Source organism: Ambystoma mexicanum, chromosome 3q (genome assembly GCF_040938575.1).
Source record: "Ambystoma mexicanum isolate Mex_15411 chromosome 3q, UKY_AmexF1_1, whole genome shotgun sequence".
In the NCBI taxonomy this organism is placed as follows: domain Eukaryota; kingdom Metazoa; phylum Chordata; class Amphibia; order Caudata; family Ambystomatidae; genus Ambystoma; species Ambystoma mexicanum.
Window position 1 is genome coordinate 160,554,541 of NC_090926.1, and position 20,542 is coordinate 160,575,082.

General features: G+C 43.8%; 1 protein-coding gene across 2 annotated transcripts in view; it reads right to left on the reverse strand.

Annotated features, from left to right (window-relative positions):
• POU6F1 (POU class 6 homeobox 1) overlaps positions 1-20,442 on the reverse strand; it is a 532,900-nt gene extending 512,458 nt beyond the window's left edge. For both annotated transcript variants that reach the window (XM_069653382.1, XM_069653381.1), the window contains exon 1: positions 20,033-20,442. The gene's annotated coding sequence lies outside the window, so the exon portion shown is untranslated. The remainder of the gene's footprint in view (positions 1-20,032) is intronic.
• Positions 20,443-20,542: the final 100 nt, after the last annotated feature.

The window sequence follows — 20,542 nt, forward strand, 5'->3', positions numbered from 1 at the left end:
CCCAAAATATGCCCCTGTAGCAATATGTCTATGCTGGCTGTTCCCAATTTAGGCCAGCATTGTCCTGTACAAAGCATGATTGATGCTGCCCTAGCATGTGCAGTGTGCCCAATACACATGGCAGCTTATCTCTGTAATACACATTACTTCTGTGGTGATGAAAGAAGCATAATTCAATTCAACAGATAAAATGCCCTTGAGATCCGATTCTCCCCTGCCAGCTAAGTATGAGTTGCATGCAAGAGGGCAGGGGTTGGGTTAGTTCTGGGAAGCCCCGCTAAGTGAGGGTAAGAAGGCAGGCCCTGACCCAGCCCCAATCTCCCACCCCCGTGGGAGCCCTGAGCATCTGCAGAGCTGCCTGTCCCGCGTGTAGGGGGAAGATCCAGCAGGCAGAGCCCAGCAGAAGAGCAGATTGTAGCGCAGTTCCTTTCTCCCATCAGGCCCTGCTCGGCCTGAGACTTGTAAAAATAGCAGGATGGCTCGAGGAGGCCTGTTGCAGTCTGCCCACTGGCCTGTCGGCCCCACACGGGCCCATGGCCCTCCTGAGCAGTGCTGCTCAGCGCTGGCCCCATTGACGCCATCATAATCATCCTGGACCTCGACGCTCCACCACCCCTGAATCTCAGAGTTCTGCTCAATGACAATGCTGAAGCTTTGACATCTTTGCCGTAACCATATGCCGTGTTGTGTCAGCCGGGCCTGCACAGCGCCAAAGGCAATTATTCCCTTGTCCGGGCCCAGAGGTCACTGAGTCTTCCAGTGCCATCCACTTGGCACGGCCTACTGTTCCCCGGGTTTTCTACCCGCAAATCAGCACCACTGCCAAACAGAACTGCATCATTGGGGCCCATCGCTGCTGCTCTACGACTTAATCCCAGCCCAGCGCAAAGGCACCCATGCTTCTGGTCTGATGCTGAAAAGCCTGGCTCTGCTGAGATCCGAAAGACAAGAACTAAGGTATTTTGGGAACATAGTACTATTGTTTTTTGTGTTGCAACTGTATTAGCTCACACCTCTCCTGAAGGGTATAGGCTGCCCTCAGACTGCGCTACCAAAAGAGTGAAAATAAGTTATACCTGTTGGGCTTGCCTGTTTCACTTTTATGATTGGGATCACTGCTGCATGGGTATTAAGCGCGTTATAAATAACCTATCAGATCATATCACACATCAAGATCATAAGCAACCTCCAGAAACCTTGGCAGGTGGTCCACTGAGGCCCATTTGCAGGTTGCAGTGTGTTATTGGGGCACTACTAGGGTAACATATTGTGCTGAACATGTGGTATTCGCCATGCTTTGATACCCCACTGGCCACATCTATAATGACCAATGTATTTGGTATAATGCATGGACATTTTCATCAATCCGCACTGTGCTTAGAGGTAAACGTAACTGAGCTCCCGCCGTTGTTCTTTGTCTCAAGACGAGGAAAAAAAGCACTGCAAAGGTTAAGTTTCTCAACTGATAAAGGTTCCTCTTCGGTGACATTCGCAATTCAAAAGAACGATTTTTGGGGCAGACAGGCTGTGTCGCCGCAACCCTTCCTAAACATATGTCCAGAGATGACAAACCTTGAAAGTAACTCCGCACAATGGCCCTCTGAGCAGCGGCCCACGGCTAATCAGGGGTTCAGGAATCCACTGTGCTGCCCACGCCGAGAGGAACTCCTGCACAGCACATGTCCACATAATCCTTCGCCCGGGCCAGCACTCTCTTCTCCTCAACTCACCACCTCCTCCATTCATCTCGGCTCGCCTTTTGCCCCTCGGAGCACCATGCAAGAGAGGAACGGGCATGTCTGGGCCGGAGCCCGTTCCTCTCTTGCATGGTGGGTCCAACTTGCCTGAAATGGGATATTTAAATGCAAAGTAATTGCTACTATATTAATCCCATTCATAGTTTGCGGGAGTACTGGGCAATTGTATGGACCCGCGCTCACTGAAAATGAATGGTATTCCCGAGGTAACCCTCACTATGCGTGATACAAATTAGTCTCTCCTTCCTCCATCATCAAGTCCCAAGATCTTCTTGGCGAATTTATTTATTTCTGTAATGTTCGTCGGATAGCCCACAAACATTGCATAAATAAATAAATTAACGCTTCGTGACTGAGGACTGTAACTACCTCTATCGACCCCATGGGGTCACCAGAGGAAGCTACAGTTTTGCGGACAGGCACATTTAAAAAATACAAAATAATATATATATTTTTTTTTTTACTCAAGAGTTGTCCAACATACGGCCTCGAGGGCCACATAAAATGGCTTTGCGGGCCGCATTGTGGCCCGCGGGCCATATGTTGGACAACCTTGACTTATAAGGATAATAGGAAATGAATTGGCAAAAAGGGAATAATTGATTCTTGTAGAAGGGATTTGAAACTAGAGGAGGAAGCGGGCAGAGTTCTCTCTACATGGAGTACAGAAAGGAGATACCGGTGGTTTGGGTTGGACAAAACTAGGGGTTTTCTTGTTTTGTTTTTATGTCCGTATGTTTTTAGTGCTGTTTTTTATGCGTTCGTAGGATTCTTCACAGGGTTGGTAATGAACAGCGTTAACATGGCAAATTCGTGTAAGTTGGGTTTGCAAGTGATTTCCTGGAATGTTAATGGTGCAAATTGTGTAAATAAGAGAAAAATAATTTTGAATAGATTAAATGAGTTGGGGGCGGACATTGCCCTACTTTAGGAAACACATTTGCTTGAGAGGAGGAGAAATCTAAACAAGAATGGGTAGGGAATGTTTTTTGCTCTGCATTTACCTCAAGCTCTAGGAGAGTATGTACACGGATAAGAAAAGATTTACCTATTTCTTAAATGTCGTGTAAAAGGGACAATGAGGGGCGCATTGTATGTGTCCGTTTGAAAATACATATTACCTACTGTGTATGAAATGTTTATGCTCCTAATGGAGGTGATGGGAGATTTTTTTGTTACTCTTGCACAGTTTATGCAAAATGTATATCAAACGTCGCTCATAGTGGGGGGAGATTTTAATGTCACTCTGGAACCAAAGCTGGATAAAAGTGTAGACACTAGGAGTAATGAAAGTACAATGAAACAAAAGGCCTTAAAATAGTTTATGGCGTGGAGTTTACTAGATATGTGGAGATCTCAACATCCCTTAATCAGACAATACAGTTTTCCCTGTGGCCGACATAAAATGTATTCTCGGATTGATCTACATTGACGTCTGGATTATGCACTCAGAACTATAAAGGGGCAGACAATAAAAGCATATTAATTTCAGGTCATGCCCCAGTCTCGCTTGAAATTAATTTAACGTTTCCGATGCCCAAAACAAGTACATGTAGAATAAATGTAACACTCCTCAATGACACAGAAATATTGGATAAGATAGTAAAAGAGGCTAGGTTTTTTGTGGAAGAAAACTGGACTCGAGGTGTGAAAGTGGTATTTGTGTGGAAGGCCTTCAGAACCTATATGAGGGGTATGCTGATTGGCTTCTCGAGCAAAAAGAAAAAAGAAAGGGAAATGGAGATAAAGAACCTGAGCAAAGGAATTGCTAAACTTGAAAAGCAAAATATGATAGTTTACTTAATGGACTCTTACAATGTGCTCAGAAGGAGAAAAAAAAGACCTAGAAGAAATACTTACAGGGAAGGCAGAAAAACTCCTATTTAAAACAAGATGTATATATTATGAAGGAGGTGAAAAATGTGACCGGCTATTGGCCCATCGATTACATGTAATGGACAGTGAAAAAACAATAAGCGCGATTGAATAATGGGCAGGTAACTTGACATATGTGCCTACAGAGATCAATGATGCATTCAAGGAATAATATACCAATTTATATTCTTCAGAAGTGCATGTGAACCAAGAACAAATGAAACTATTTAATAAAGGGTGCAATTTTAAAAAGTATAAAGACTGAGGACAGAGTGAGTCTTGAGAATGATTTGAATGTAGAGTCTTTTAAATTCAGGGAAATGCCCGGGGACGGATGAACTCCCAGCAGAGCTATATAAAATGTTTCCAGATGAGGTTTTTACCCTAATGCTGGCCATGATACATTCATCATTGAGTGAAGGTCTGCTTCCATATACCACAAGGCACGCCACTATTTCCCTATTCTTGAAGCAAGGGAAATCATCAGTAAACACAAGCTATAGACCTACAAGCTTGATAAACACTGACAATAAGATTTTTGCAAAAGCCTTAGCCACGAACTATAGACCTACAAGCTTGATAAACACTGACAATATGATTTTTGCAAAAGCCTTAGCATCAAGATTGGAGTACCTGATGCCAAACATTATTGATCACAGAATCAAGCAGGCTTTGTTAAAAGGAAGCATGCCTCGGAGAACATGCAGAAGTTATTGCTAACCTTACACGAAAGCAAGAAATTGTCAAAGGAGCTGGTGGTATTATCACTGGACACAGTGAAGGCGTTCAAATCGAATGGGAATACCTCATGGCTGCATTAGAAGGTTTGGGATTGGAGACAATAAGATTTGTTGGATTCAGCTTTTATATTCAAGTCCAACGGCTAGCGTAAATATAAACGGTCTTATGTCAAGAGGATTTGAACTGGAAAGGGGAACAAGACAAGGATGCCCCCTTCCCCCTTTGTTGTTTGTCATCGCAATGGAACCCCTTGCAGCAAAGTTAAGAGAAGATACACTAATTCAAGGAATACATTTTGAAGATGCCAGTCAAACAATATGGCTCTATGCTGATAATATGCTCTTGGTACTACAAAACATAGATACATCTGTTACGGCACTAATTAATTAAATTGATAACTTTCACAAGTACTCAGGTTATAAGATTAACTGGTCGAAATCTGTGGCATTGCCAGCTTCAAACGCTTGTACAAGTCAACAGCTGAGTGCATATAGTTTCAAATGGTGTTAAGATAAAATGTGCTACCTGGGTATTTGGCTAACAAAAGAAGTAGATCATGTTACTGAAAACCGGGCAAAAGACTTAAGAAGATGGAAGGAACTGAGACTAAACCTTTGGGGGAGAGTGACTGCAATATGGATGACGTCAACTCCACAAATTAATTACATTCTAAGCATGACCCCCTGCTGGCTAAAAAGAAAGCAACAAAGAGAATAGAAGGCTTAATACAATCTTTTCTGTGGGATGGAAAACAGCCAAGCTTGAAACTTTGGAAACTTTAATTATCAACAGAAAACAGTGGTCTGGGTGTGCCAGATTTTGAAAATTACCATCTGGCGTTTGGAGCAAAACACCTGCTACCTTTCTTAGAAAACTCATCAGATATCTGGACACAAGCTGAGACTAGTAGGTGCACTCCGATAACAGCCAGGGCTATACTGACATCGGGAGACGCAGCAGGAGGCAGATCATCTGCACCAACTAAATTTATACGGGAATGCTGGAAAGGTCCAATGAAAAAAAATGAAAAAGATGCATCTAGTTCTAGTAGCTATTCTCTGTGGTTAAATACAGACATTAAGCGAGGAGGGAAAACGCTACTATGGCCAAATTGGCAATCGTGTGGAATCCAATGGTTGGGAGACCTTTTTGAGGATGGAAAATTGATTAGTTTCAAAAGATTAACTAGAGAAAAGGATCTTAAAGACTGCACACTAAAGGACTACAGGAAACTGAAGAGGGCAGCAGAGAACAGGATTCCAGAGAAAGGCAAAGACTGGCCTGAATGGTTGCAAGACTATAAATTGGATGGTCGCATAGCCTCAAAAGGTATACAAAAACTTGGCACAATACAAAGAACCTAATAAAGAGTTACTGGACAAATGATCAGTAGTGATAGATCGGAGATGAGTGAGAGCAGGTGGATGAATTTATGCAAGAACGTGGCATTGACGGTGTCCGGTCAAAGGTGGAATACATTGTTTCGAAATACAATAGTTTTGAAACAAAAGGACTGAAAACAAAAAAGTGGAATGCCCTTTTTAAATGTATTTTGTTTGGCTTTCGTAGCGGAAAAAATATGTTTTTTTACAGTAAAAACAGAGGTTCGGGGGGGAGACCCCCCAACAACAAAAAAACGTGCATTCAACTTTTTTGTTGTCTGTCCTTTTGGTTCGAAACTATTGCATTCGAAGCAATTTCATTCGACCCTTTCACCCTGAACCGGCATTGACATCTTTGAATCTAGGTGAAAGAAGTAGACAAATCAAAATGATCAGAGTATTCTGGACTCCGCAAAAGCAGTATGCAAGAGGAGTAATTCAATCGGAGGCCTGTTGGAGATGTAAAAATAGTGTGGGTACTTTTGAGCACATGATCTGGGAATGCAACAGCTTACAAAACTATTGGAAAGAGGTTACGTTAACAATGAACAAGGTACTGTTGCTAGATGTAGATTATGATTACACAAGTATTATTCTTGGGGAAGAGAATCTCTCTTTCGCGCAGTGCTGTTGGTTTTTCAGGGCTACGAATTTGGCAAAAAAAAAATATTCTAAGGAAATGGAAGAGTGAGAAAATGCCAGCAGTGTCAGATTGGATGTTGTACTTGCAACAAATGTCGAGGATGGAGAGACTTATCCTTTACAGAGACAAGAAAAGAAGTTTATATGTACAAATTTGGGAACGTTTTTCAAAGTTGTGATTCTTTAGTTTAAATTCAACGTTGCTGTATGATCTTTTTCGACGATTTTCCAATGTCACATGACCTAACTGTGAAGAAAAGAACTTTAATTAATCTGTATATATGTTTTAGTTTGGATGTTAATGTTATGTTTTTATGGTTAAAAATTCAATAAATATGTAAATACAAAAGAAATAGTGAATGACTGAGTGTGTTACTCACCTGTGGTTTTTAATTGATAAGCGTTGTCTAACGCCTAAATAAATTACTGTAGTTTTGTAAAAAAATTAATTAAAATAAACGTTTCTCACATAGAAGACATTGTTCTTGCTGGCCATTACCTCAGCGAGGAGGCTGGGTGTAATTGGAGTGATGTTGTGTACGGTTCTGTTCCTGTGAGGTATCTCGTAGTTTCAGATGTTATCCGACTTTCCTTCCTAAAGTCCTTTTGAAGTTTCATCAGGCACAGGGTATTGTGCTTCTGTCCTTCTTTCCCAGTCCTACCTCTCCTGAGGAGGAACAGTGGCATAAATTGGACGTGAAAAGGTCTGTCTTCTTTTTGACAGTCTAGCAGTCTGTATATAAACACATAGTGTATAGGCACATTATAGATACCCAATAAATAAATACAAATAAATAAAATGTGTGACATCTGGGGGTTCAAAGCCTTGCCTGATGGCATCAGTGCCTACCAGCCCCCCAGATAAGGTGTGTATCGTATACGCTGTATTTATTCATTAAAAAGACCTACTTTCCACCACCAGATGTCACTGTAGCAAGCAAGCTCCTGACCAGTGGTGGATTTAATGGTGCTGCCAGGCAGATCCTTCCCAGTCTCTTTCCGAGACATGTATCCAGGGACCAACCCGCACCCTTCGCCCTGGGAGACAGTTCCGGAAACGCATGTGTCCTTCACTCCACTGCTGCGTACTTTCTGTTTTCATTTAGTGCTTCTCTGAAGAGGAAGAGTAGCCTTGGGCTCGCAGCTGAGAGCGGAAGCCACAAACGCCACAGGAGTGGTGACACCAGGAGACACCAACCAGGTGAGCATCCCGCCCTTCTGCTGCTGCCGCTTTTAAATTCCATTTTTATTTTCTCTATGATAGCCAGGACCATGCAAGATTAGATCAGATAGCAGCAGGCCTGCTCCTATCTGATCTAATCTCCCAGTAATGCCTGGGAGCAGGAGCGCAACCTCTTTGAGCTGACCGGGCTGAAGCCCTCCCCACTAGAATGTTAGCTGCGGGGGCGTCCGTGCCTTTTAATAGTTCAAAGGATCGGGAACATGCTTCTGGGTGCATTTTGTTTCTTCCGAGGCAAATCTACTATCTGCTCGGGTCGGATGATCAAGCACTGCCCATTTCCCCCCGAGTACCAGCCCCCCTGAAACACACAGGCAGCGTCCCTGGCTCTGGCTGGCAACCAAAGCCGTAATGAACTCACAACACATTTCTTTTGTTATCAGCAGCATAGCCTTTCTTATGCATGATGGTGAATTTCCAACTGAAAGACCACGAGTCCCCTTGCAAATCTTTGACAGTTAAAGCGAGCAACACAATAAAGCAAGCTTTGAAAATGTGTTCATACCCATAACTTCTAATAGCTTGATATGCTAAAAAGTAAAGTTTGCTTTTATGTCCTCAGTTGAATTTTCTTAAACCATACATAACACCACGCTGAAGGTTTGTGACGAATCTCCAAACCTTAGTGAGTTTATGGCACAACTTATTTTATTGTGTGTCTTAAAGCGTGGAAAATAAAGTGGGTAAAGAGATATTTTGCCTTTTGCATCTTATAGTTTTCCATTCAGGATGTGGAAAATAAAGGTACACTGATATTATTTTTGCCCAACATGCTGCTATAAGGATTTACATGTTGTCATGATGCGTTACCATGCAATTTGTGTATTTTGCAAGTAAATTCTATAGGACAGTATTATTGTAGGTCTTGACACCCAACACTTTAATATATAGTAAAGCGTGGAAGAAGGCGGCTGTGCCCAAATTGAAAGAGTGGGTTAAAATCCCTGCTTCGCTGTTTAGTCTAAGTGTGTGATCCCGGGCAAATAATGTAATCTCACCCTGACTTCAACTGCAAAAATTGGAGTGCTTATAAGGGATTACCTTTACACACTTACAAAAGGATGATTTAAGTAAGTGTATGGACAGATTGGTTTACCCTGGTGCTCCTCTGCTAGTGGCTCCAATACAGCCACATATAATTACATTATTGCTTCACTGGACCTCTCCAGTCTCGTAACACTTGCTTTGACAGGCAGACATAGTCTCACCAGTCAGTGCACCAGAGATTCTAGTATAGTGGACTGTTAATGTTAAAGGATATTTGTACTGCACACTATCACCACCGGAGTGGTCACCTGGCGCTATGACGGTTCTGAAAAGGAAAAGGGGGTCGGGGGTGAAGTTAGTGGGAACAAGCAGGATAAGTGCAAGAGAGCAGTGCTGTGATGTTGGCAGCTTCAGTTTGGTTAACACTGTTCGCTGAGCTTGGGGGTACTTTTTCAGTCGGTAGGCGTTGTGTGCTGTTGTATGAAGCTGTTTGTGGTTTGTTTTGTTGTTGTCATGACATTCAGAACACGCCCCTTTTGGACTTCCTGGTCCTTGTCTCAACAGGGCTTACACTCCCTGGTACTCCCAACATGGCCGTCCACTGTGAAACACCTTCCTCTCTCTACACGTTGAACGTAGCGTGTTCTATTAATAGACTACACCTCCCGCGGCTCCGCGCATCTCAATGCTATTGCGAAGTAGCGACCAGACGTGTGCTCCGTAGCTCGCGGTATTATTTTCCTTGCTTCTTTCCCAGCCAACCCCATTCCTAGTCCCTTTCCTTCCTTTCTTGATTCCTGGACTCGTGTGCTGAGTAGCGCACTCTGTATATTTCCCGGATTCCTGGATCTTTGCATCCCGGGACTTTGAACGCACGCTGGAGTAGGAAGAGACTCGTGCAGCCTTATTCAAGACCAGATCCGTCTGCACAAAAAGGCATCGACCAAGAAATCCAGCAAAGATCGAATTCAGGTGAGAAGGGGGGAACTCCTTGACAGTTGTTGCGGTGTAGTGAAGTTTGTGCGGTTTGCTGTGCTTGTGGTTTATGGTTGCGTTTGCTTAGAGTTTGAGAGGTGTATGCAGATGGGTGACATTGTTAGTGGGTTGGTTATTGGCCTCGCTATTAAGAGGTGATATGCTATAAATGTCCACATTCTTTCTAGGTGTGGCTCGTGAATATCTCTTCATTTCTATCTAGATCTGGCACTGGCTAATAGTCACAATCCTGTCTGTATATGAGGCACACCAATTTTCACTATTATATCCAGATGTGGCACTGACCTAACTTCAAGAACCTGTCTAGATGCGATTCAAGCTGGCATTCACAGTTCTAAGTATGGCATAGTTAGTATTCCCAATGCAGTCTAGATGTGGAAATGGCTATTATTGGTACGCTATACAGATGTGGCCCAGTCCGACATTCACTGGATGGATGCAATGCAGGCCAATGCACACAACTCCATCTGAGGGTGGCACTTGCCAGCGATCATAATTCTATCTAAGTGTGGCACCCGCCAACCCTCACAATCCCATCTAGATGCGACACAGGCCAACGTTCACAACTCAAACTAAATGTGATACCTGCTATCATTCACAATTCCGTCTGGGTCTGGCGCAGGCCAATGTTCACAATTCTATACAAGTGTGGTACTTGCCATCTTCACAATTCTGTCTGGGCCCTTGGGGTCATTACGGTTGTTGGATAGTGTTGGACATGTATGTCGATGTCTATCCTCATGGGGTTGTCGATTGTGTTCTATTCCAGCTAGCGTTGTCTCTCTTGTTGTTGTCAAGTTTCCCTTAGTCGGTTCTGGGTGTTGTCTGTGCCATCATATATTCTGTCAATCTGTTCTTTGAGTTTCCGGTTTGATTGTTTAGTTGTTTCAATTTGGTTCCGAGGTGTTGAAGAGCCAGGTTTTTAGAAGTTTTCTAAATTTTAGGTGGTCTTTGGTGTTTCTTATTTCTTACTCAGGATGTTGTGCCAGGTTTTTGCAGCCAGGTGGAAGAAAGAGGAGCCCCCTAGTTTTACCTTGAAGTATGGTTTTGGTTCCAGGCGGATTTCATTGCTAGATCTGAGGAGTCTAGTTGGCTTGTAGATTGTTATTTTCTTTTGTAGGAATTCAGCTCCCTGAGTGCTGATTGCCCTGTGTGTTATGCACATTGTTTTGAACGTGATATGATGTTTGATTGGGAGCCAATGTAGTGTTTTTAGTGCTGGAGTGATGTGATCTCTTCTGGATAGTTTGAGGAGGAGTCTGGCTGCTGCATTTTGGATGCGTTGTAGTTTCTTCAGGAGGCATTCTGGCATCCCGAGGTAGAGGCTGTTTGCGTAGTCGATTCTTGACATGATGAGGGCTGCGATTGTCAGTGTTTTGTGGGTGAAGGAGAGGAAAGGCAGGATTCTTCTTCTTGTGTGAAGGAGGAAGAAGCATTTCTTGATTGTTGGGTTTACTTGTAGTTCTAAGTTTAGGGCATTGTCCATTAGGACTCCCAGATTTTTTACTACTTTAGATGGTGTGGCCGCGGATCCCATTTCCGTCGGCCAGGGAATGTAGGTGTTGTTCTCTTGGTTTTTGGATATAATCATGATTTCTGTCTTTCCTGGGCTTGATTTTCAAGTTCTTGGCGTTCATCCAGACAAATACTTATTTTAGACATTCTATTAGGGTTGAGTGATTGGCTTGACTATCTTCGATTTGGTAGGTGATTTGAGTGTCGTCTGCGTAGTTGTAGCATGTAATTTTGTATTTTATAAACATCCTGATTACTGGAGTCTGGTAGATGTTGAAGTATAGTGGTGATAGTACGGATCCTTGTGGTACCCCACAGTCGTTAACTCGTGGAGTAGATTTGAAAGGTTTTATCCATACGGTTTCAGTTCTGTCTGCTAGGAATGATTTAATCCAGAGTAGTGCCATATCTGGTATACCTATATCTTCCAATCTTTTGGTTAGGGTGTCATGACTTACGGTTTCGAAGGCTGCGGAGAGGTCGAGCAGAATTAATGCCGAGGTTGTGTTGGAGTCTGCGTTTGTTTATATGTCATCCCAGTTGATAGCAGTGTTGATTCTGTTCCTCTTGCGGGTCTGAAGCCGACTTATGCTTGGTCTAGCAAGTGGTGTTTTTCAACATGTTCTTGGTTTAAGTTGTATACGTACGTTTCTAGGAGTTTTGCCGGTTAGGGAATGTTTGAAATCGGTCTGTAGTTGGAGAGGTCTTGCACATCGCCACTTGTGTTTTTTAACAGAGGCTTAATATATGCTGATTTAAAGGATTGTGGTACTGTTCCTGTTGAAAGTGACCGATTTAAGAGGTTTCTGTAGTATTGTGATGGCGTTCCTTGTGCGAGGATTGATTTGTCGGGGGGAGCAGGGATCAATCGGTGATCCCGCTTTCTTGCTGTGTTTTACCAGCTTGATGAATGCCTCTGCTGATATTTCAGGGAGGTTTTGGAGTTTGTGCTGTGGCTCCTCGTCAGGTCCGGTTAGTTGAGTGTTAGAGATGGTTGGTCTGTCTTGTATGATTTTTCAGATGTTGTTGATTTTGTTCTTAAAATGGTCTTCCAAGTCGTTGGATAGTTTCTCTAAGGGGGTTGGAGTGTTGTTGCAACCTGGTGGGTTTTGCATTTTTTTTATGATGTTGAACATTTCTTTTTGTGTGTTGGTGGCACTGGTGATTCTGTCATCATAATGCCTTCTTTTTGCCTTTTGAATTTCCATCTTGTATGACCGGATTTGTTTCTGGAACTGGGTCTTCTTATCTTGGTTGTATTCTTTCCTCCATTCCAATTCCAGCTTCTTCTTGCTCTTTTTCATGGTGCTTGGTATTGGGGTGAACCATTTTGCCATTGCTCTTTTTCTTGAGGGGGTAAATGGTTTTTCCGGGGGGATGTTTTCGATTGTGTCAGCAATCTATTCGTGGAGTAGCTCCACTTTTCCATCTAGGTAAGCCTTCTCCACTTCTGCTGCTAGAGGTTTGGTCATCTCCAGTTGAACCATTAGGTTGCTTGCTTTGACGGTGTTCCAGTTTCTTTTTGTGGTGGTTGTGAGCTTGAGGGGCTGGATGCTGACTTGAGTTGGTTGTGTGATCACGAATGGGATGATGAGATGGTCACTCCAAAGTATTTGTATCGGTGGTGCTGTGGTGATAAGTTTTTTTCTTGGCGAAGATTGCGTCAAGGGTGTGTCCTGCCTAGTGTGTTGCCCCTTTGACCAGCAGTTGTAATTTCATGGTTTTTAACTGCCCAATTAGTGAGTTTTGGGAGTTGGCATGTTTTTCTTCTATCAAAATGTTGAAGTCCCCCAGGATTATTAGATGTTCGTGCTCGATGGCTATGTTGATGATGGCTTCTATGAAGTTGTTGACGAAGGTTGCTTTGTATATCGGTGGTCTGTAAACCAGTATGAATTTGATGTTTCTTTTTGGATATGCTGATAGGTGTATGACCATGGTTTCGCAGTTGATGATGTTAAGAGGTTTGTCTGTTTTTACTTTCAGGTGTTCTTTGAATGCTATTGCGAGGCCTCCTCCTTTTTTATTTTTCTTGTTTACCTGAAGGCACTTGAAGTTGGTGGGGAGGCAGCTTTGGAGTGTGATTTTGTAGTTGTCATCCAGCCATGTTTCTGTGAGGAATAGGATGTCAATGCCGTTGTCGCAGAGAAGGTCACAGATCTCCGTTGAGTGTTTTGACATGGATCTTGCGTTAATTAGATTGCAGTGGATTTTAAAAGGTGTAGTTTGGTTTGTGCTTTATTGTCGGTGTTGTCTTCTGACTGGTGTTAATGTTTCATTCCAGGTCGCTCTCTAGTTGAGTTGTTGGTACAGTTGTGTCTGTGTCATCAAAAAGCTCTTCTAGGTTTAGTCTTGGGTTTTTGTTTTCATCAGGTTCCTCTTATAAATTTTGAGCTGCCTAGCGGAAGGTCCTCTTGTTTTGGTGATGTAAGGGGTTAGGGCGTTGATTATTTTCTTGTTATTTCTAGCTTTGTCTGTTCTTCTGCGTGGTTGTGTTTGGTTGTTGGTCGTTCTGGATTTGTACGTTGGGTCGGCTCGTTCCGGTCAGTGGTTATTTGCGAGGCATGGAATTAGGTAAAGGGATTTCTCTCTTCTGTCGGCACTGGTTCTGTTGTCGCTCCTGTCTGTCGGAGTGTGTTCTGCAGATGTGAGTCTTTGGTGGTGTTCAGTTGGGACTGTTCTTTCCGCTCTCTGTCTTTCCTTTGTTCCCATTCGTTTGGGTGGCATTTTGAGCGCGATTTTTTTTTTGCTTCTTCTTTGGTTTGTTGTTGCAGAGTTGGTCTTTCTGATTTTTGGTTGGTTGTCTTGTGGTGTTCGACTGGGTGTGGGGGATTGTCCGGTACAAGCTTGGGCTCTGTCTGTTGTGGTGGTCTAGTCAGATGAAATTGCTAGGTTAGTTCAGTCGCTGTCTCGAGTTAGGGTTGTCCGTTTGGGGAGGTCTACTAGGGTGATAATGCTGGGGTATTCCAGTGGCTGTCCCTAATGTGTCTCCCTGGAAGAGACTTACCGCTGTAAACAAATCTATGTGGTGTGAGGCTGGGTACAGCTAATAACCACAATATTATCCTAGAGGGCGCAAACTGATAATCTCAGTGCTGCCCTAGAGGGCACGAGCTGATAATCACAGTACTATTCTATAGTGGTGCTTTCTAGATGTGAATTGGGTAAATGTGTGCTAATCTCTAAGGGTAGTGCTCAGTCTACCAATCAATCACAGTATTATCCTGAGGAACAAGGCAATAATCACATTACTATCTTAGAGTGCACACGCTAATAGTGATAGTGCTATTCTATAGTGGTGCTTTCTAGATGTGAATCAGGTCAATGAGTGCTAATCTCTAAGGGTAGTGCACTGTCTGATAGTCACAGAGTTATCCCAAGGAACAAGCCAATAATCTGTGTACTTTCCTAGAGGGCACAAGCTAATAACTGTGGTAGAACCAACATTACATGTTCTCCCCTGTTGTTCCCAGCCACTGAAGTTGCTTGGGCCATCTAGCGTACTGCCAGACACGGTGCAATGTCCGGTTATGCTATGGTATTGAGTCTTTCATTGCACAACAGCTGCCATTTTCACACTTTCTAGGACCTTCAGGATCTGCAAGAAGTGGGTGTTTCAGACTTAACAGAGAGAGTTAACTGATTGTAGCATTAAAGCTGGACTAAAATAGTTTAATTACAATGAGTAATGAAGTTAGATGCCCCTGTACTGTAACACTTGCTTACTCACACTCCCTCTGCAGGCAATATATTAGTCTCAATCTATAGTAATCTAGGCCCCAGAATTTTGAAAATGAAGCTGCGTATGTAGCATATATTTTCTAAGTTATTTAATGGCAGAATATTTTCCGCAAGTATAATAAAATGGTTAAAGGTAAGCCAGACAACTTTCACCCACAACTCTTCTAGTCTACGGGTCTGATTTTACGTCTGCCTTGGGTGTATGTGTTTGATATGTTTTACTCTCTTGCAGAGGAGAAAAATCATTTTTACTCTCTTGAAATTGCATTTACTCTTTAATTTGAAAAATCATGCGTAACATACTCCCACCTCAAAATCTTATCTGGAGCACTGGTGCCTAGGATTAGACATTGGATTAGGCAGGGTATTGCCCAGCCTGTTCTGGGGTATTACCCAAATTCACCACAGATGATTTGCGCGAGGTTGATTTGACCAAATTTAGTTTTTTTTTTTTCCTCAAATATATGTGGTAGGTGGGTCCAGGTTAATAAATAATATAGGGGGCTTTTGAAAGGTTTGCCGGGTTCCACTCACTTATATTTGTGGTCAAACTACAAACCAAAAAAAATAATTTGGTCTAATCGACCATGGGCAAATAAATTTGGTCAAACAACCTCAATCCTATTCTGAGGCACAGGTCTCTTTGCCGGCTTGTGTTCAGTGTCACTCTACAAGAGGCATGGTTGCATCTCGGGCAGAGGCAAAGGGAGTGCTGATTCAGATCTTCAGAGCGGCTACCTGAGCCGACGCAAATACATTTACCAGACACTATCGTCTCAATTTGCACAGGCAAGGGTCTTCCTTCTTTGGGAGTGGGGGTTGAGTGCTGGCACTGTGACTCAGGGGGGAGATCTTCCGGTGTTTTGAAATGAAGATGATGATGGGATGGTGCAACTGCACACTGGTTAGTCTATGTTTTTTTGTTTGTGGATACATTTTTCACTGCTGCCTTTGGTATGACTCGCTAGTAAGTACTGGGACGAGGAAGAGGGACGTGGAGGTAATGACTGGGTTACTTTCCTGTAACCTTCATTACTCCTAGTCCTACCCTTCCTCATCACAGTACTAAAACCTTACATGATGTGTTAGGGGTATTGAAACTAAAACGTGTGGTGGTGGGGGGGAAGTACTGTACTCTCAGAAGGGGTGGGGCAGCTATGGGCGTTAGATAATAAATGGAATGGATTCCTGCAATGAGGTCGGACCTCACACTTTTAAGTAATGTGACGAGGATGAGCAGGGCTAGGAGTAATGGTAAGTAACTGGGTCATTTACAGGGCTGCTGCATGGGCTGAGTCTAATACTTTCATTAGACATTCATAGCTGTCAACCTTTTCAAATTAAAGGCTGGTGAAACTAAAAGATTTTCCTTTTGTGGATGTTCTCTCTATTGACACCTATTGATGGGCAAGGGGATTGGTGGGTGAGGGAACTGACTTTATTGCGGGTGTCACACGCCAAAAGCAGGTGAGTTGACAGGTATGGACTTTAATTGCTTAGTGTGGCTGGTCAGGAGGCCTCTGCTTTTGATACCCATGTTCTACGGTGGCGCAAATTGAAGGAAGTGTGTGGCAAGGGAGGTGTTACACCTCCTTTTGGTGGGAGGCATAGCTATCAGCCTTTATTGTCGCCAACATTGGTGAAAACACTGGATTTCGTTTTTGGCTGGTGATGTCCCATCGATACATGACGTGGCATAACGCGCCTATACACAAGTGTTTCAAGGCGCGACAAGGCAAGGGAACGGGAACAGAGGGAAGACAGAGACAACGATCTTACTAGGCCAGGTGACATTGAGATCGCACAAGTGCAGGGGAGGGATAAGGGGATGGGGCAGTGCAGTACATGGGATCAACAGTAAAAAATAAATAAATACAAATAAAAACCAATACATAAAAAATGCGGCCAGCTGGTGGCAAGTGCAAGGGTAAATGCAGACATCAAGTGTCAAGTGCTGGTAGGGGACTGTAGGGATACAGAAACAGCCCCCGAGTGTAAGGGTTGCCAGGGGGGCAGTGCAGGTGTGCAACTGGCAGGGAGGGGACCCGAGCACGAGATCAGGGGGTAACCGGGTGACCAGTGCAGTTTCAGCCAGGAGTTCAGCAGGGGAGAGGAACAGAGAAAGCAGAAGCAAAGAGGAAAGTTTTGGGGTTCTTCCAGAACCGGAGATGGTTCTCCTCAAGTTTCAGAGAGGCAGGGAGGCTGTTCCAGAGGGAGGCCCCAGCGGAAGAAAGAGATTTACCACCAACACGTTGCTTGGAGAAGCGACTGACCCTGAAGGAGTTAGAGGTGAAGGAGTGAAGAGCTCGAGAAGGAAGACATTTGCGAAGAGAGAGTTGAACCTATTGAGGCCCCAGAGGCCTTGTGGACAATGCAGAGGGTTTTGAACTTAATCCTCGCAGCCACTGGGAGCCAGTGCAGAGATTTCAGTCCTGGAGAGATACGATCCCTGGGCTTGAGGCCAAGGACAAGTCTTGCAGTCCTGTTTTGGATGAGTTGCAGAGGGCAGAGAGTAGAGGCAGGCAGATTTAGAACAAGGCTGTTGCAGTAGTCCAGCCTAGAGAGAACCAGAGCTCTGCAGACAGTGAGCTTCTGTGGGTAGGAGAGGAAAGGAAGAATACCTTTGAGGAGGTGCAGCTGGTAGTGTGACTTCTTAGAGACTTCAGATTTATGAGGAGAGAAGGAGAGTGTGGAGTTGAAGATGACCCTGAGCCTTTTAGCCTCCGAGGTGGGAGCAGGAAGAGGGCCAAGAGAGGCTGGCCAGAGAGTGACAGGAAAGGAGGGAGCAGGTGTGCCGATGAGGAGAATCCCAGTCTTACTGGCATTAAGGCAGAGATCATTGGCGGCACACCACTCCTGGATAGCAGACAGAAATGAGAGAAGGAGAAGAGGTGGCAGAAGGGAGCCTGAAAATTAGCTGAGTGTCATCTGCATAGCACTGAAAGATGGGGCAGAGAGCAGCAATGCGGTGGGCAAGAAGTGCCAGGTATTGGTTGAACACCCAGGGAGAGAGGTTAGACCCCTGTGGAACAACACAGGGAGAGAGATAGAGGACAGGAAGGAAACCTTGCAGGGAAGATGAAAGGGGACCCTTTTGGCAAACATAGCCGAAAGTGACTGTAATTACAGATGCTTCCCTGAAGGGCTGCTGCCCTGATCCGAGCGAGCTGGCGGTGAGCGGGCTCTAGTCCCTCGCAAAGTCAAGACTCCACATAAACCTGTTAGAGCTGACGCCGATCCGAATGGTGCTTATGGTCTTTCTGCCTTCCATGCAGGGGAAGACTGTCCTGATCATTGTATTGTATTGGCCGTATGGACGTGCAGGGGGCTTGGTGGGAGAATCCGCTGATTGCAAGCGGGTGTGAGTTGAGAGGTCTGGGGTGGACATACTTATTTGAGAGAAGGTTCCCGTCAGTTGAGGCTACCTAAAATATAAGTACTTTGACAAGGAAGAGAAGGAATAGGAATAATGAGGATTACCAGTGAAATATTTTGCCATGGACTTCAAAAAAAGTTGTGGGTAACCCATAGCTCTCAACCATTTGTGTGGCAAAGGCGGGTGAAAACACCCGATTTTGTTTTTGGCGGGTGAGACGCCCATTGGAATGAATGGGCGTGCAGGAGGCTTGGCGGGTGAGTCAGCTGTTTACAAGGCGGGTGACACCCGCCAAAAGCGTGTGAGTTGAGAGCTATGGGGTAACCTCCAGTTCTGAGGTTGGCGAATCCATATCAACAATTTTCAAATCTGTGCTACGTTTTCCACATACATATCTACTGTGCAGAAATTTTGCGCTGTCCATGGTCATGAAACGCTAATGAGCTGGTGCAAAAACGAGTAACCGTCTACAAAATGCGTTGTTTACCATTATAAAACCTGAGCGTATCCACGGCACAAACAATACTCAAACTGCATACTTGCCAACCCTACAGATTTAGGCAGTAGGCTACTTCTTTTTAAGCAGTCCTACCGCCTACAGATTTGGGTGACAGATCCTACTGCTTTTTAAAGTGGCAGGCAATTTATGTGACTCTAAGGCAGGCTGCAGGACAAAGCATGCAACACATTAATTAGTCTGTCTGTACAGTGGGCTGGTAGGTGGTTACTTTGATTGGGCTCAGACCAATCCACTGACCTGACACCTACGCAACGGAAAAACCCTTAGGCGAACCACCAGTGAAGGCAAGTGGAAGAACGTAACACCATCACACAGCATCTGCCTATCAGACTGAGGCGTTATCAGTCTCCATGTCAATCAGTGTTCAACTTGCACTGCAGGAATACATATTTATTGCCCAGGCTGCTGCTACTCAGCAGTGGCAAAACATTGCCTACCAGCTCTGTGTGATTACCTTCTGTGAAGTTAGGTAATTGAATTTGGTGTTAAATTACCATTCAGAATTATACATTTTTAACATTTGAACATCTTTCCATGTTGTGCTGTTTGATGGGTTGTGTATTTTAGAATACCTCAATGGTGCCAACAATGTATGTTTTGTGTTTTCCTGTGATGTCATTTTTATGCGAATTTTTGATTTTGAAACTTGAAAAATCATACATCTGTTGGCAAGTATGAAACTGCTATTGATTCATTGAAGCTTGTCATTTCATGCAGTTAATCTTGGGATAGCAAAACAACAAAAAAATACTTTTCATAAAAAGACGCCGCGAAACCAAAGCCCGAACCCTTTCTTTTTCTAAAACCTCTACCCTCTTCTAAGTCCCAGCAAAGTGTGTCTTCTCTTTCCACTTGTTGGGCGGAAGCTGGCCAAGTTACTACGCAAGCGCGTTTCTTTCGCTCATTCGTCATTCCTTCAGACCCCTCCCATCACAGAAAGCTCGCCATTTTTACCTCATAACCAACGGGGATAAATTGAATATAAAAGGCCTCGCCGGCCCACATATGAACACAAACAACACAGAGAGGCAAATAACGAAATACATAAGTAAGCTGTCACTGGTTTAGTCGGGATCGCAGACTGCAGGGTGCCTCTTTACACCCCTTCAGACGTTAGCACATTTCCCTTATATTCTCTTTATTCATAAATATATAAATTATGCTAATTAACTCCCATTGCATATTAACGCCACAAGAAGTAAAACCTCCCATTTTTCCATGACCCCCTCCTCCTGTAGTGTAAAAACCTTGCTTACTTACCCCGTTTTGACGTGGTCCGAAAGGGTGAAGAAGCTTCTTTTGGTGCGATATTTTTCCTCTTAAAAAATTAAAAATGGTGCTAAATATTGAAACGCTCCCGCTGCTTTATTTGGATGCTTCGCTTCCCACACAAAGGGGCAAAAAGAGCCGTAAACGCCTCATTAATATATAAACATCATGCATGTTGTGCCTCCACAAGGCTTTCTTGTTCGTTTTTCCTATTTGAAAAAGATGTAAAGATATATTTAAAATACACATATAGCTATCCACGTCTCCTTCGCTTATAAACTTCACTGCAGTTTTTTTTTACTTGCACATTTTTTTTAAGCATCTGCGTCATGAACATAATTTATGCAGGGCGAGGGCTGCATGCTAAACAGGATTTCTGTGAAGTGAAGGGCGGGGCATGGCGCTCCTTTCTGAGACAGCAGGAGATGGGGGAATGGGCGGTGTTCTGTAATATTTGGTATCCCATACATATGTGGTATTCCTGGTCTTGGCTCTTTACTG